This window comes from Pelodiscus sinensis, chromosome 5, assembly GCF_052426305.1.
Source record: "Pelodiscus sinensis isolate ZL-2025 chromosome 5, ASM5242630v1, whole genome shotgun sequence".
NCBI lineage: Eukaryota > Metazoa > Chordata > Testudines > Trionychidae > Pelodiscus > Pelodiscus sinensis.
Window position 1 is genome coordinate 44,888,379 of NC_143056.1, and position 12,614 is coordinate 44,900,992.

General features: G+C 44.0%; 1 protein-coding gene across 2 annotated transcripts in view; it reads right to left on the reverse strand.

Annotated features, from left to right (window-relative positions):
- Positions 1 to 12,614, reverse strand: part of LIN52 (lin-52 DREAM MuvB core complex component) — a 136,456-nt gene that overhangs the window by 42,713 nt on the left and 81,129 nt on the right. The window lies entirely within an intron of this gene.

The following is a 12,614-nucleotide window of genomic DNA, read 5'->3' on the forward strand; positions in this document are numbered from 1 at the left end:
CTCTCTCTCCCCCATTATTAAACATCCCATTTTCCCTATTTCTAATGGCTTGTTTTGATTGGCCAGGAGAAAGTCCAGTCTTTTTATTTTCTTTATTTGAGGGTGTGGAAGTGAAAGCATAGCTGTGGGCTCTCAAAGCCCACCCTGAAGAGGTGCTAAAAAGAAAAGGTTTAAAGAACCTTAAAATCTCATGGAAGTGTTCGTTAAAATGTGTTCTGCATGTAAAAATCCTCAAGTAAATAATTCTTAAACTTCTGCTTACTGAGACTGTTCTGTTAAGATACCATATAAAAATTGGGACTCTTTGAAGGGAGTTTTATAATTGGTCTGAAGCTGAGATTCAGACATTCAATAATAATTTGGTTTCAGTTTTAAAATACTTAATCACTCAAATGATAGACTTGATTGAATTTGGTCAAATTCTCTACCAAATGGACTCCCTTTCTTAGACTCTTTAGAATTTTTACAAGGATTGATCATTTTGCTATCAATCTGATGATTTAACTCTAATCCAATAGTAAGGCCAAATGGATTTGTTGATTTGAGTCTGATTTATAATGTTTTAATCTTCACTTAGTTTAATATTAAATAGCTTACACTGGTGATACATGGGCCTCATTTTCAGAAATGCTGTGCACCCAAATTGAAGTCTACGAGAGCTACAAATGCTGAGCACCTCTGAGAATCAGGCCCAACATGAGTGGATAGACCATGCAAGCTCCTCTAAAAGCCAAAAAGTTTGGGGGGGTGGTAGGGGGAAACAAACTCCAGAACAGAGGAATTTTCACTGGCCTTAATATTACATTTTTATATAGCTAAAATTTTCCACTAGGGCAAATACTATTTCAGCTCCATTGATAGCAGCAAACATGCAGACAAGGTGCCGGCTTTTGGTAGTGTTTTCATCACCCTGGCATGTAGTCATGCTCTAAGCAAATTAGATGAGACAATAACTGGAGAATTGGAAGCTGCCTGGAGCCCTGTCTATTCTAGGGTTCCCACCACTGCTACCTGAAATGGAATTGAAACAGTAGGGAGTTGACCCCCACCCAAAAATAACCCACCCATGCTGCAAGGAGCAATCACTGAGAGTGCACTGATTTGGTGGGCTTTAAATATAGCAAGACTAATATCTTTATGAGGTTTGCCCAGGAAAAAATATAATAAAAACAAATCAAATGCATCAATTTAAAATTGGTGCAATTATTTTCTGATTTATTCCCTTATTTCGTTTCTTTAGCTCTATTTTTTCCTTCTATGTCCACTTCACTCTATCCCTTTCCTTTCAAAACCAGCATCTCTTTTCCTCTCATTCTTTCCTTCATGTTGTCCCCATCTTCTGGTCCATCCCTTGCTTTCTTCCACATTGCATTGCTTCATCATCAGCTCTCTCAGTCCCCTTTGCTTCCAACATTCTCCTTTTTCTGCTTCCCTTGTTCCCATCTGTGTCTCATTCTGTTGCCATGGTCCTGTCCCACCCTAGGACTCTCGCTCATTAATATACTAATACTTATGCTTATACTGAGCTAATAAACATAAATTAGTCACATTATTCTTGAGGTAAGTAAATATTTTACTGGATCAAATTCAGCCCTTTCGAATGCAGCTGGAACTCTTACTACAGTGAATGGGAGAAGTTACACTTAACTCTTAAGGGTGTTGAGACTGTTAATACAATAATATTTTCTGTGTAGGTTCACAGGACCTGGCCCGCTACCATCATTGCACCAGGAAGGTTAAGAATATAAACCCACTATAGTTAAGACACTTCAAAATGTTTAAAAGACTAACATCCCCTGACTTGTGCCACATAGGGATAGAGCAGGTATGAAATCCTACAAAGACAGAAAGGTAGCACTGTACTATATGCCCACTTTGCACAGGTATAATTGCACCATGTGCAAGCAGGTTCCCCACACATTGAGAGTAGTTGAAATGACTGTTAGAAGCACATTAGTAATATGTAACCCTTCTGCCAGGCCGAGTAAATAGCAGCAGCAAGGGCCGGGTTCAGTGTCTAGGGGTCTCCTCCCAACGAGGTAATACAACACCGGCTCGAGCCCCCACCCAGTGACCTGGGAAATCTTACTTACACCTCTGGGTGCCTCAAAAGAGGCAATTCTTCCCCTCTCGCAAGCACAGAGCCTCAGTAGAGTAGCAAACCTTTAATAACATGAGGTAACCCAATGAGCAACGGCCCTCCCCCCAGCCACAAATCTCCCCAACGTCCCAAAAGTCCAACACCCCAAGAGTCTCAGCCCTGGGTCAGTGCCATCCCAGGGTTCAAAAGTCCACCCGGCAGGGTTTCACCATTCCAACCTGGAGGGGTGGGGATCGATGCACCTTACGTGGCCCGGCGGTGGCTCCGCCTCTCCGTGCCGCCACCGTCAACGCGAGTCACTCCGCCACACTCCACTTGTCGTCAGGTAAGCCGCCTCCACTGTCCGGCTCCGCAAATCCACCAACCACCTCAGTCCACACTCCAGGCTGCCAGCTGGTTGCTCCTGCCGCTCTCCACCAGCTGCCGCTCCTACCAGCCACAGGCCACCGCCAGCTGCATCTACTGTCCACCTGTGCTTGCTGGTTGCCCCTTGCAAACTGCTTTGCTAGCAGCACAGCGCCAGGCTCCCCTCAGCAACAGTGATTTCAGCTCTTGTCCACAGCTCAGCAACAGTGATTTCAGCTCTCGTCCACAGCTCAGCAACAGTGATTTCAGCTCATAACAGAGGAGCCTTAGCGCTGGCCCACAGCAAAGCTAGCTCCACAGCTCAAAACTAGACTCCTAATGGAATCTAAATTAACTCTGATATTCCACAGTGGAGAGAGGAGGGAGTGCAATCAGTGTTGTTTAGGCCCTCAGACAGGGCCCCACCACCAGGTACCAAGACCTGTCCCCAACCTCTCTCAATTTGACTGGGTTTGGAACCCATGCCCCTTGTCTAGAGAGTGCTACTTAGTTTATGGCGAATCCCTCGGTCATAAACAGTTCCACCATTCCATTGTCCTTGATTCACATAATCAGGGTAACAACACTTTTATCCCCTCTGCCTCAATAACAGAGAGACTGGGGCTCCCACAGTGGCCAAAGTGACGATTTGGGCTGCTGTGGCACATACTAGACAGGGTGGGTGTGTCTATGCAAATTGGGCTCAGCCCCTGAAGTCTCTTTGCACCACTTGCCACAGTTCGCCACTAGATGTCAGAATAGAGTTTACCCTGACCCTGCTTACAAATACTTAGCTCAGAATAGCATGTCTATAGCTTGTGCAATGCGGCCAAGTTAATACTGCTTTGGGAAACCATTATTAGTTTGCTGATTTGTGTGTTGAAACTCCCCGCCCTTAACAATGCAGTAAGGTGAATTTTAAAAATTAAATTCTCTAAATACATCAGGTATTATGTTGTGATTTATCTTTATTTAAATGTCATCTACTAAACAGTATCTAGTGCTTATATTTGTATAAAGAGCAACAGATATTTAGTCTGATAAGTCATCATGGTTGTTGGTAAAGGCTCTGAACTGGGATTCAGGAGACTCAAGTTCTCTTCCTGCTCCAGCACAGGCCTGGTGGGTAACATTTGACAAGACACTTCACCTCCCTGTGACTCGTTTTCCCTCTTTCCTTTTTGTACCTGGTCTATTTAGGTTAGGCAAACTCCTGTCAAGGATGGTCTAGGTTTACTTAATCCTGCTTCTGCACAGGGTGATGGACTAGATGACCTTTTGAAGTCCCTTCCAGTTCTTCTAGAATTCCGTGATCATAAACTTTTCAGGACAGGGACTGCCCCTTACTATGTGTTTGCACAATGCCTAGCACAATGGAGCCTGTAATACAAATAAATAAAAAATAACTGTCAAAAGGATCTCCTTTCAAAAGCACTCCTGTCTTAAAACCAAAGAGCCACTCCATTCCTAAACCACTAGTAACAATAGATGAATATAGAAACATCTGAATGAGACATAGAATCATAGAATACTAGACTGGAAGGGACCTCGAGAGGTCATCGAGTCCAGTCCCCTGCCCTCATGGCAGGACCAAATACTGCCTAGACCATCCCTGATAGACATTTATCTGACCTACTCTTAAAATATCTCCTCAGATGGAGATTCCATAACCTCCCTGGGCAATTTATTCCAGTGTTTGACTACCCTGACAGTTAGGAACTTTTTCCTAATGTCCAACCTAAACCTCCCTTGCTGCAGTTTAAGCCCATTGCTTCCTGTTCTATCCCCAGAGGCCAAGATGAACAAGTTTTCTCCCTCCTCCTTATGACACCCTTTTAGATATCTGAAAACTGCTATCAGGGGTGGATATAGGGCAGGGCGAATGGGGCGGCCGCCTTCCCACTAGCATTCACTATGTTAGGTGTTCCTTCAGACTTCTCGGTGAAGACCGAAACAAAGAAGTCATTGAGCATCTCTGCCATTTCCAAGTTTCCTGTTACTGTTTCTCCCTCCTCACTGACCAGTGGGCCTACCCTCTCCTTGGTCTTCCTCTTGCTTCTAATGTATTTATAAAAAGTCTTCTTGTTTCCCTTTATTCCGGTAGCTAGTTTGAGCTCATTCTGTGCCTTTGCCTTTCTAATCTTGCCCCTGCATTCCTGTGCTGTTTGCTGTTCATCCTTTGTAATTTGTCCTACTTTCCATTTTTTATAGGGCTCCTTTTTTATTTTTAGATCATGCAAGATCTCGTGGTTAAACCACGGCGGTCTTTTGCCATATTTCCTATCTTTCCAACACATCGGAATAGCTTGCTTTTGGGCCCTTAACAATGTCTCTTTGAAAAACTGCCAACTCTCCTCAGTTGTTTTTCCCCCTCAGTCTCGATTCCCATGGGATCTTACCTATCAGCTCTCTGAGCTTACCAAAATCCACCTTCCTGAAATCTATTGTCTCTATTTTGCTGTTCTCCCTTCTACCCTTCCTTAGAATTGTGAACTCTATGATTTCATGATCACTTTCACTCAAGCTGCCTTCCACTTTCAAATTGTCAACTAGTTCCTCCCTATTTGTTAGGAAAAGGACATTGGCAGAGTAGATGCTAGTTCAGGGGGACCTTGATGTGATATGACCAAGTGATGATAAATCAGCATGCCAAGAGTGCTCGCACAGATTTCAAGCTTCATCCCCAATGGCAACAAGACCGTGCCGAGGCCCCTTACAGCCAAGGCCTCACATCTAACAGAAGAGACCCCATCACAAGACACAAAGAAAGGAGAAGGGCAAGCACCATAATAGTTTAAAAGCTGACGGACAAATCATACTCACAAACAGTACTCATATGTGCAGAAAGGGGACCAAAAAAAAACCTATCAAGAGATAAGTTGAGGACCTTAACCTGAGTTTGGAGTTTACCATTCTTATAAAGGGTCTGAAGGAACTGAAAGGCAGTTGAGATGATTCCCCAGCACAAAGTAGGAAGGGATGGGAGGGCAAGTGGCCCCAAAGTCTATTGTTTGCTAGACATTTCTAAGCTCCCACACAGGGAGATGTTTCTCTTGAGATTGAATAACTGTATGGCCAGTTCTTGAAGGAGAAGACAGTGCTTTCCTCTGTACCCATTAATGGCATGACTGGGAGGTCAGAGAGAGCTCTAAGTAGCATGTATGGTATCAAGGAACTGCAATGAAGAATGGGGGTCCCTTCTACTCCTCCACTCTTGTGACTGAATGCACTACATGACTGCATCATTAGTTATCTGTTTGTTCACTCTTCCCCATAATTCTCTCTCTTACGCCACCCCTAAGCATGAAACCCCATTCCTGAGCATGTCTAGAAGGTTACTATCCTCTCCTCAGCAAGACTCTCTTTAAAAGCCAACTATGCTACAAGTGTACAGAAATAGCCAAGGCATCACTTAATTAAAAATGATAAATCAAAGCTTTCACGACCACACTATATTGCATACTAACCTTCTTGGCTAATGGTCTTAGCAATAAGAATTGATAATTGATAATGTTCTTAGCAATATTAACCCTGCTCTTCACCCATCCCCTCCCTACATCATGTCTGAAATTTTGTATGATCCTCAGGACAGGGTCATATCTTTTTATTTTAATTGGGAAGTGCCCAGTACTTTCCTGGGTATTCCTAAAAATAATAAGTAGGCAAAGTGGAGAGAGAAAACTCCAGTCTGAGCTTACTGAAGAGAACAAAAGATGCATGGTAGGATATGGAAGGCATGCTTGCACTTCCTCCAATCCAGTGGAGAACAAAAAAGTATTTGTTCAGATGGAACATAACCCCAGAGAAATGGCAGGCTATAGACACATGACTTTGCAGGCCTCCTTGGAAGGGTGTGATTGCTTGGTAAAATGGAGCATATTCTAGCATCCTCTACAACAGAGGGAAAAATTACTTCCCCCTCAGCCAAACATACTCTAACCAGAAAACTGAAGGCCCCGGAGCCTCCATCAGAACAAAAATGGTTGACACGGGCTCAAAACATAGCTGAAATGGAGAAAGCACCTTTACAATTTCTAGGACAAATAGATAAGACAATTCAACCCCTCTAGTCTGCTATGATGAGTACACTGCATACAGATTAATTGTTCCAAAAGAATGGAGAGGTAGGGAACCAAAAATTCCTGGAGACGTTACTCAAGGTGTTGATTTATAAAGGCAATTATATACCAACAATACATTTAAATTCTCACCAGCACTTTCCCCTCACACCATGTCCTTTTTTGTTGCTGATGCAATCCCCTTCCTCACTGTGACTCCTCCATTCTCTGGGGCAGGCCTTCATGGATATACAGGTCTTTCTGACTGCATGGTTACCCCCTTGCTGCAGTCTGTCTCTAGCACCACCTCCATCTCTATACCAAACAGGCATATATCTACTCTATGGACTCCCACAAGCTCAGAGCATCAGCGTTGTTATGTTTTCTATCTTCTACCTCTCCACTCTCCCTATTTTTTTAAAACATGCTTTTAAGCAAATGATACACTGTATCTCAACATACCTTTCAATGCTTCCTGTGGCTTCTTCTGAGGCATCCTCTTTACCTGTCTAGACTAATGAATTTGTGGGTTGTTACTGGTTTCTGCTTGCTTCACCTGGAAGTCTCAGACAGAGCTACTTCCTTGGGCAAGAAGAGCCTCCTCAAATGCACTTTTACCTCCCTCCTTATCTCAGTCCTCCAACAGGCTGATGTCCGCTCTGTCTGGGATTCTCTCAGTCACCTCCATGTTACCTGCTGTGAGTTTCCCAGGTTTCACAGTCCTGGCTGCATAGGTCTCCATGAAGATACTGATAGCTATTCACTTGCTAGAGGAGGAGGGGTAAGGTTATGATTTCTTGAGCCCTGCTTTACATCCTTGGTGTTTATTCTCCAAATTCTCTCCACCCACATGTGCATTTCACAGCTCCGTAAGGTAAGTTGGGTGTAAGCAGATATGCTTGATTTACTGTTGGGTCATTGGAGCGCAGCCAGCTAGCTCTACAGCACTATGCCAGTACAGTCACTAAGATGACTGTTTCAACCATTTTCCTGCCCCTTTGGCAGTCCAACAGGTTTTCCTAAGTCGACCCCTTTTCCACACACACAAACATCGCTTTCTTTGCTCATCCATGGAGGCAGTTGGGATTTTGGATGCAACAGGTGCAGCTACTGGGATTGCTGGTTGGAAAAGCATTTGCTTGAGCCCGTTAATTAGCACAGTAACGGTGACTGTGCTCCATTAGCCAGCCCATGTGGTAGGATCCCCTCCCCAACCACCAGCCTTTCCCTTAATGAGAACTGGAAGAGGGACACTCACAAAACACTGCCTCAGAATAATATTCTGCTTTGTCCACGCCGGTAACGAGAGCTGACAGGATCACTACGTCCATTTCTCTTCTAATTAGCACACTTCCAGCTAGGCCTGAGCCAGCAGCCGGAGATAAGCGATCGGACAACCGTACCGAATCACAAACACAAAGAGGCCCATTCCCCATAATTAGGTGAGACAATCCCTCAGTCTTTTCTCGGCTGGAGCTTGCCGGTAAGACTCTCGCTGTTTTGGTAAGTCCCAGCAACACAAGTTACACGTCTCCCCAGGACACTAATAAGCCCCTAATTGTCTTCCGCTTCACACGGCTCTTACCGCAGGTCTGACTTGGGGGAATTCTCCTAACAAGCGACAGCCCGCACTTCTTGCGCCACAAACAGCAACTGGCGCTGCCTCTCGGGTGGTTACACTAAAAAAAAGGGGAAGTGGATGAGCAGGCAGAAAGCAGCCCAGCATCTGGAGTCTTGCTCCTGCAGAGCAGGGACCGAAGGAAGAGGTCAGAATGGCTGGCATCAAGTAAGTGTTGCTGGGGACAAAGACAGTCCCTAACCTGCCCCCATCTTCTCTCCTCCTCCTCCACCACTCAGGCATGAAGCCACCTTCCATGTTGTCCCATCCCAGCTTGCCTTCTGCCTTGCCCCACCATCAACATCTTTTTGCCCCTCAGACTGCTCCCTCATGTATGTGTTTAAATATTCTCCTTCAAACACAAGGATCTGAAAAACTTATTTTTAGTTCATTCCAAAGCCAAGGCTGTTTTGAATGTTATCTTTGTTTTGAAGGTGAGGAGGGACAACAGTGAACTCTGGGAGGGAGGAAAAAAAAAAAAGGCTGGCTGCAGAGATTTTAGCTTAAATAACCACAAAGATTCCCCTTTTGGGGCTTTCCCTGTGTCTAATCATGCTGCAGCTAAAAGGAAATGCAGGACGGCAGTTGAGACAGGGTCTGCCGATAGAGCCAGGTAGTCACATTTCTGCCAAACTCAGAAGCATGTGAAAAGGTAACTCCTAAATAAGACCCTGTCATTTCTAGTGAATTTACATAGGGGTTTATGGCCTGGGGGTTTTTAAAAATTAAGGCTGGCCAGAAAACAAACAAACAAAAATATCCATTTTGTGAAACATTTCAAAACTTGTTTTCTATCCAGGGGCACTGACAGGTTCTGTGAACATCTGAGAAGGTGTGTGGGAGGACCATAAAGCCCAGAAGGGGGGCAGAAGGGGTGGGATTGAGGGCAGCCATCCCTCAGTGCCACCCCTGCCAGCCCTAAAAGCTGCATGGAGTGTGCAGCAGAACACTCCAGCAGCAATTTAAAGGGCCCATGGCTCCAGCCCCTTTAACCAAGCCCTAGGGCAAGTGGCCTCCTTTGTCTCCCCGTTGGTGGGCCTGTTTCCATCCAATGCTGAATAAAAAACAGGACCCTGTGTGGTACAGATTCAGGTTCCTGCTCCAAATCAAGCAGAACAGAGTCCCCTCCCCCATTCTGGTTTTGACTTGAGAAACCTTCCTAACGATTCCGTAAAGTATTTCAGTTTTTCACAAAGTGATTTTTTCAACAAAAAATGTTTCCAAAATTATTTCAATCAGCTCTGTTACAGATTCTCAGCGCCTGCAGCTCTCAGTGACTTCAATGTGATGTGTAGGGTACAGAGCACTTCAGAAAAAGCAAACCGACAGGCCTTGTTGCACCTCATTAGACAACTACTTCAATTTACACATCTTAAGGTGCTAAGTAAAAGGAGGAAGTTTGGGGAGCATGAAGACAGGGGACAAGCAGTAGTAGCCAATGCTGGCATAGAAAATGGTCAGGAGCAGATAATTAGCTAGAATGGCAATTTATATATAAATATACATAAATATTAGTAATGACTAAATAGAGGGGCAACTGGAGATAGGTATTTCTATTTATTTCCCCATCCTTGTATATAAACTAACAAATCAAATATCCATCCTGACCCTGATCACTTTGCTGGTATCTTGTATCATGCTTCTTATTCTGTTTAGACTGTGAGCTCTTTGGAGCAGGGACTTGCATACTTTCAGGCCAGAATGGACAATCATGATTGTCTAGTCCAGGGTTCAGCAACCTTCAGCATGGAGCCCATCAGGATAATGTGCTGGTGGATAGCGAGACATTGTTTGACTGTGCACAGGCATGGTCCCTTGCAGCTCCCAGTGGCAGTGGTTTGCCATTCCTGGCCCATGGGAGCTGCAGAAAGCAGCAGCCAACACATCCCTGAGGCCCACGTTGCTTTTCACAGAAGTTAATCCACCTTTCTTCTGTAATAGACCTATAAGTTCTGGCTGAGTTACTGAAGTCCTCAGATCATGGTTTAAAGACTTCAAAAATACAGAGAATCCACCATTTACTCTAGGTCAAACCAGCAAGTAACACTGGCCCCACACTGCAGAGAAAGAGGACACCCATCCCTCCCCCCGCCACGGTCTCTACCAATCTGACTTGGAGGAAAATTCTTTCCCAACTTACAACATGGCAATCAGTTAGACCTAAACATGTAGGCAAGACTCACCTTGGAAAAAATTTTCTGTAACAACTCATAGCCTTCCCCATCTAGTGTTCCATCTCTAGCCATTAGGAGATATTTGTTAATAGCAGTCATGGATGGGACATATGCCATTGTAGGCAATCAAACCCGTTCTTAAAACAAAATAGTTTATCCACCCCCCTCATTACTCCAATTGGAAGGCTGTTCTAGAACTTTACTCCTCTGATGGTCAGAGGACATCATTTTGATTATGTTGCCACAACCACAGTTGTTCCTGGGTCCCGCCACAAGGAAAACGCCTCATTTGGCCTGCCATAAGAACATAACATAAGAACATAAGAATGGCTGTACTGGGTCAGACCAAAGGTCCATCTAGCCCAGTATCCTGTCTACTGACAGTGGCCAGCACCAGGTGCCCCAGAGAGGGTGGACCGAAGACAATGATCAAGCGATTTGTCTCCTGCCATCCCTCTCCAGCCTCTGACAAACAGAGACCAAGGACACCATTTTATCCCCTGGCTAATAGCCTTTTATGGACCTAACCTCCATGAAATTATCTAGCTTCTCTTTAAACTCTATTGTAGTCCTAGCCTTCACAGCCTCCTCTGGCAAGGAGTTCCACAGGTTGACTACACGCTGTGTGAAGAAGAACTTTCTTTTATTAGTTTTAAACCTGCTACCCATTAATTTCATTTGGTGTCCTCTAGTTCTTCTATTTAGGGAACTAATAAATAACTTTTCTTTATTGGCCCTCTCCACACCACTCATGATTTTATAGACCTCTATCATATCCCCCCTCAGTCTCCTCTTTTCTAAACTGAAAAGTCCCAGTCTCTTTAACCTCTCTTCATATGGGACCCGTTCCAAACCCCTAATCATTTTAGTTGCCCTTTTCTGAACCCTTTCAAGGCCAAAATATCTTTTTTGAGGTGAGGAGACCACATCTGTACACAGTATTCAAGATGTGGGCGTACCATAGTTTTATACAGGGGCAGTAAGATATTCTGGGTCCTATTTTCTATCCCTTTCCTAATAATTCCTAGCATCCTATTTACCTTTTTGACCGCCGCTGCACACTGCGTGGAAGTTTTCAGAGAACTGTCCACGATAACTCCAAGATCTCTTTCCTGATTTGTCGTAGCCAAATTAGCCCCCATCATACTGTACTTATAGTTGGGGTTATTTCTCCCGATGTGCATTACTTTACACTTATCCACATTAAATTTCATTTGCCATTTTGTTGCCCAATCAACTCAGTTTGGTGAGATCTTCTTGGAGTCCCTCACAGTCTGCTTCTGTCTTGACTTTCCTAAACAGTTTTGTATCATCTGCAAACTTTACTACCTCACTGCTTACCCCTTTCTCCAGATCATTTATGGATAAGTTGAAAAGGATTGGTCCCAGGACTGACCCTTGGGGTACACCACTAGTTACCCCTCTCCAATCTGAAAATTTACCATTTATTCCTACCCTTTGTTTCCTGTCTTTTAACCAGTTCTCAATCCACGAACTTATCCCATGGCCATGTAATTTACACAAGAGCCTTTGGTGAGGGACCTTGTCAAAGGCTTTCTGAAAATCCAAGTATACTATATCTACTGGATCCCCCTTGTCCGCATGTTTGTTAACCCCTTCAAAGAACTCTAACAGATTAGTAAAACAGGATTTCCCTTTACAGAAGCCATGTTAACTTTTGTCCAACAAATTATGTTCTTCTACATGCTTCACAATTTTATTCTTTACTATTGTTTCTACTAATTTGCGCGGTACTGAAGTTAGACTTACCTGTCTGGAATTGCCAGGATCGCCTCTAGAGCCCTTTTTAAATATTGGTGTCACGTTGGCTACCTTCTAGTCATTAGGTACGGAAGCCGATTTAAAGGATAGGTTACAAACCACAGATAAGAGCTCAGCAATTTCCCATTTGAGTTCTTTTAGAACCCTTGGATGAATGCCATCCGGTCCCGGAGATTTGTTAACATTAAGTTTTTCTATTTGTTCCAAAATCTCCTCTAATGACACTTCAATCCAGGACAGTTCCTCAGATTCATCACCCACAAAGGATGGTGCAGATTCGGGAATCTCCCCAACGTCCTCAGCCGTGAAGACTGAAGCAAAGAAATCATTTAGTTTCTCCGCAATGGCTTTATTGTCCTTGATTGCTCCTTTTATAGCTCGATCATCTAGGGGACCCACAGGTTTTTTAGCAGGCTTCCTGCTTCTAATGTACTTAAACATTTTGTTATTTCTTTTTGAGTTTTTGGCTAGCTGTTCCTCAAAATCTTTTTTCGCTTTTCTTATTACATTTTTACACTTGATTTGACAGTGTTTAT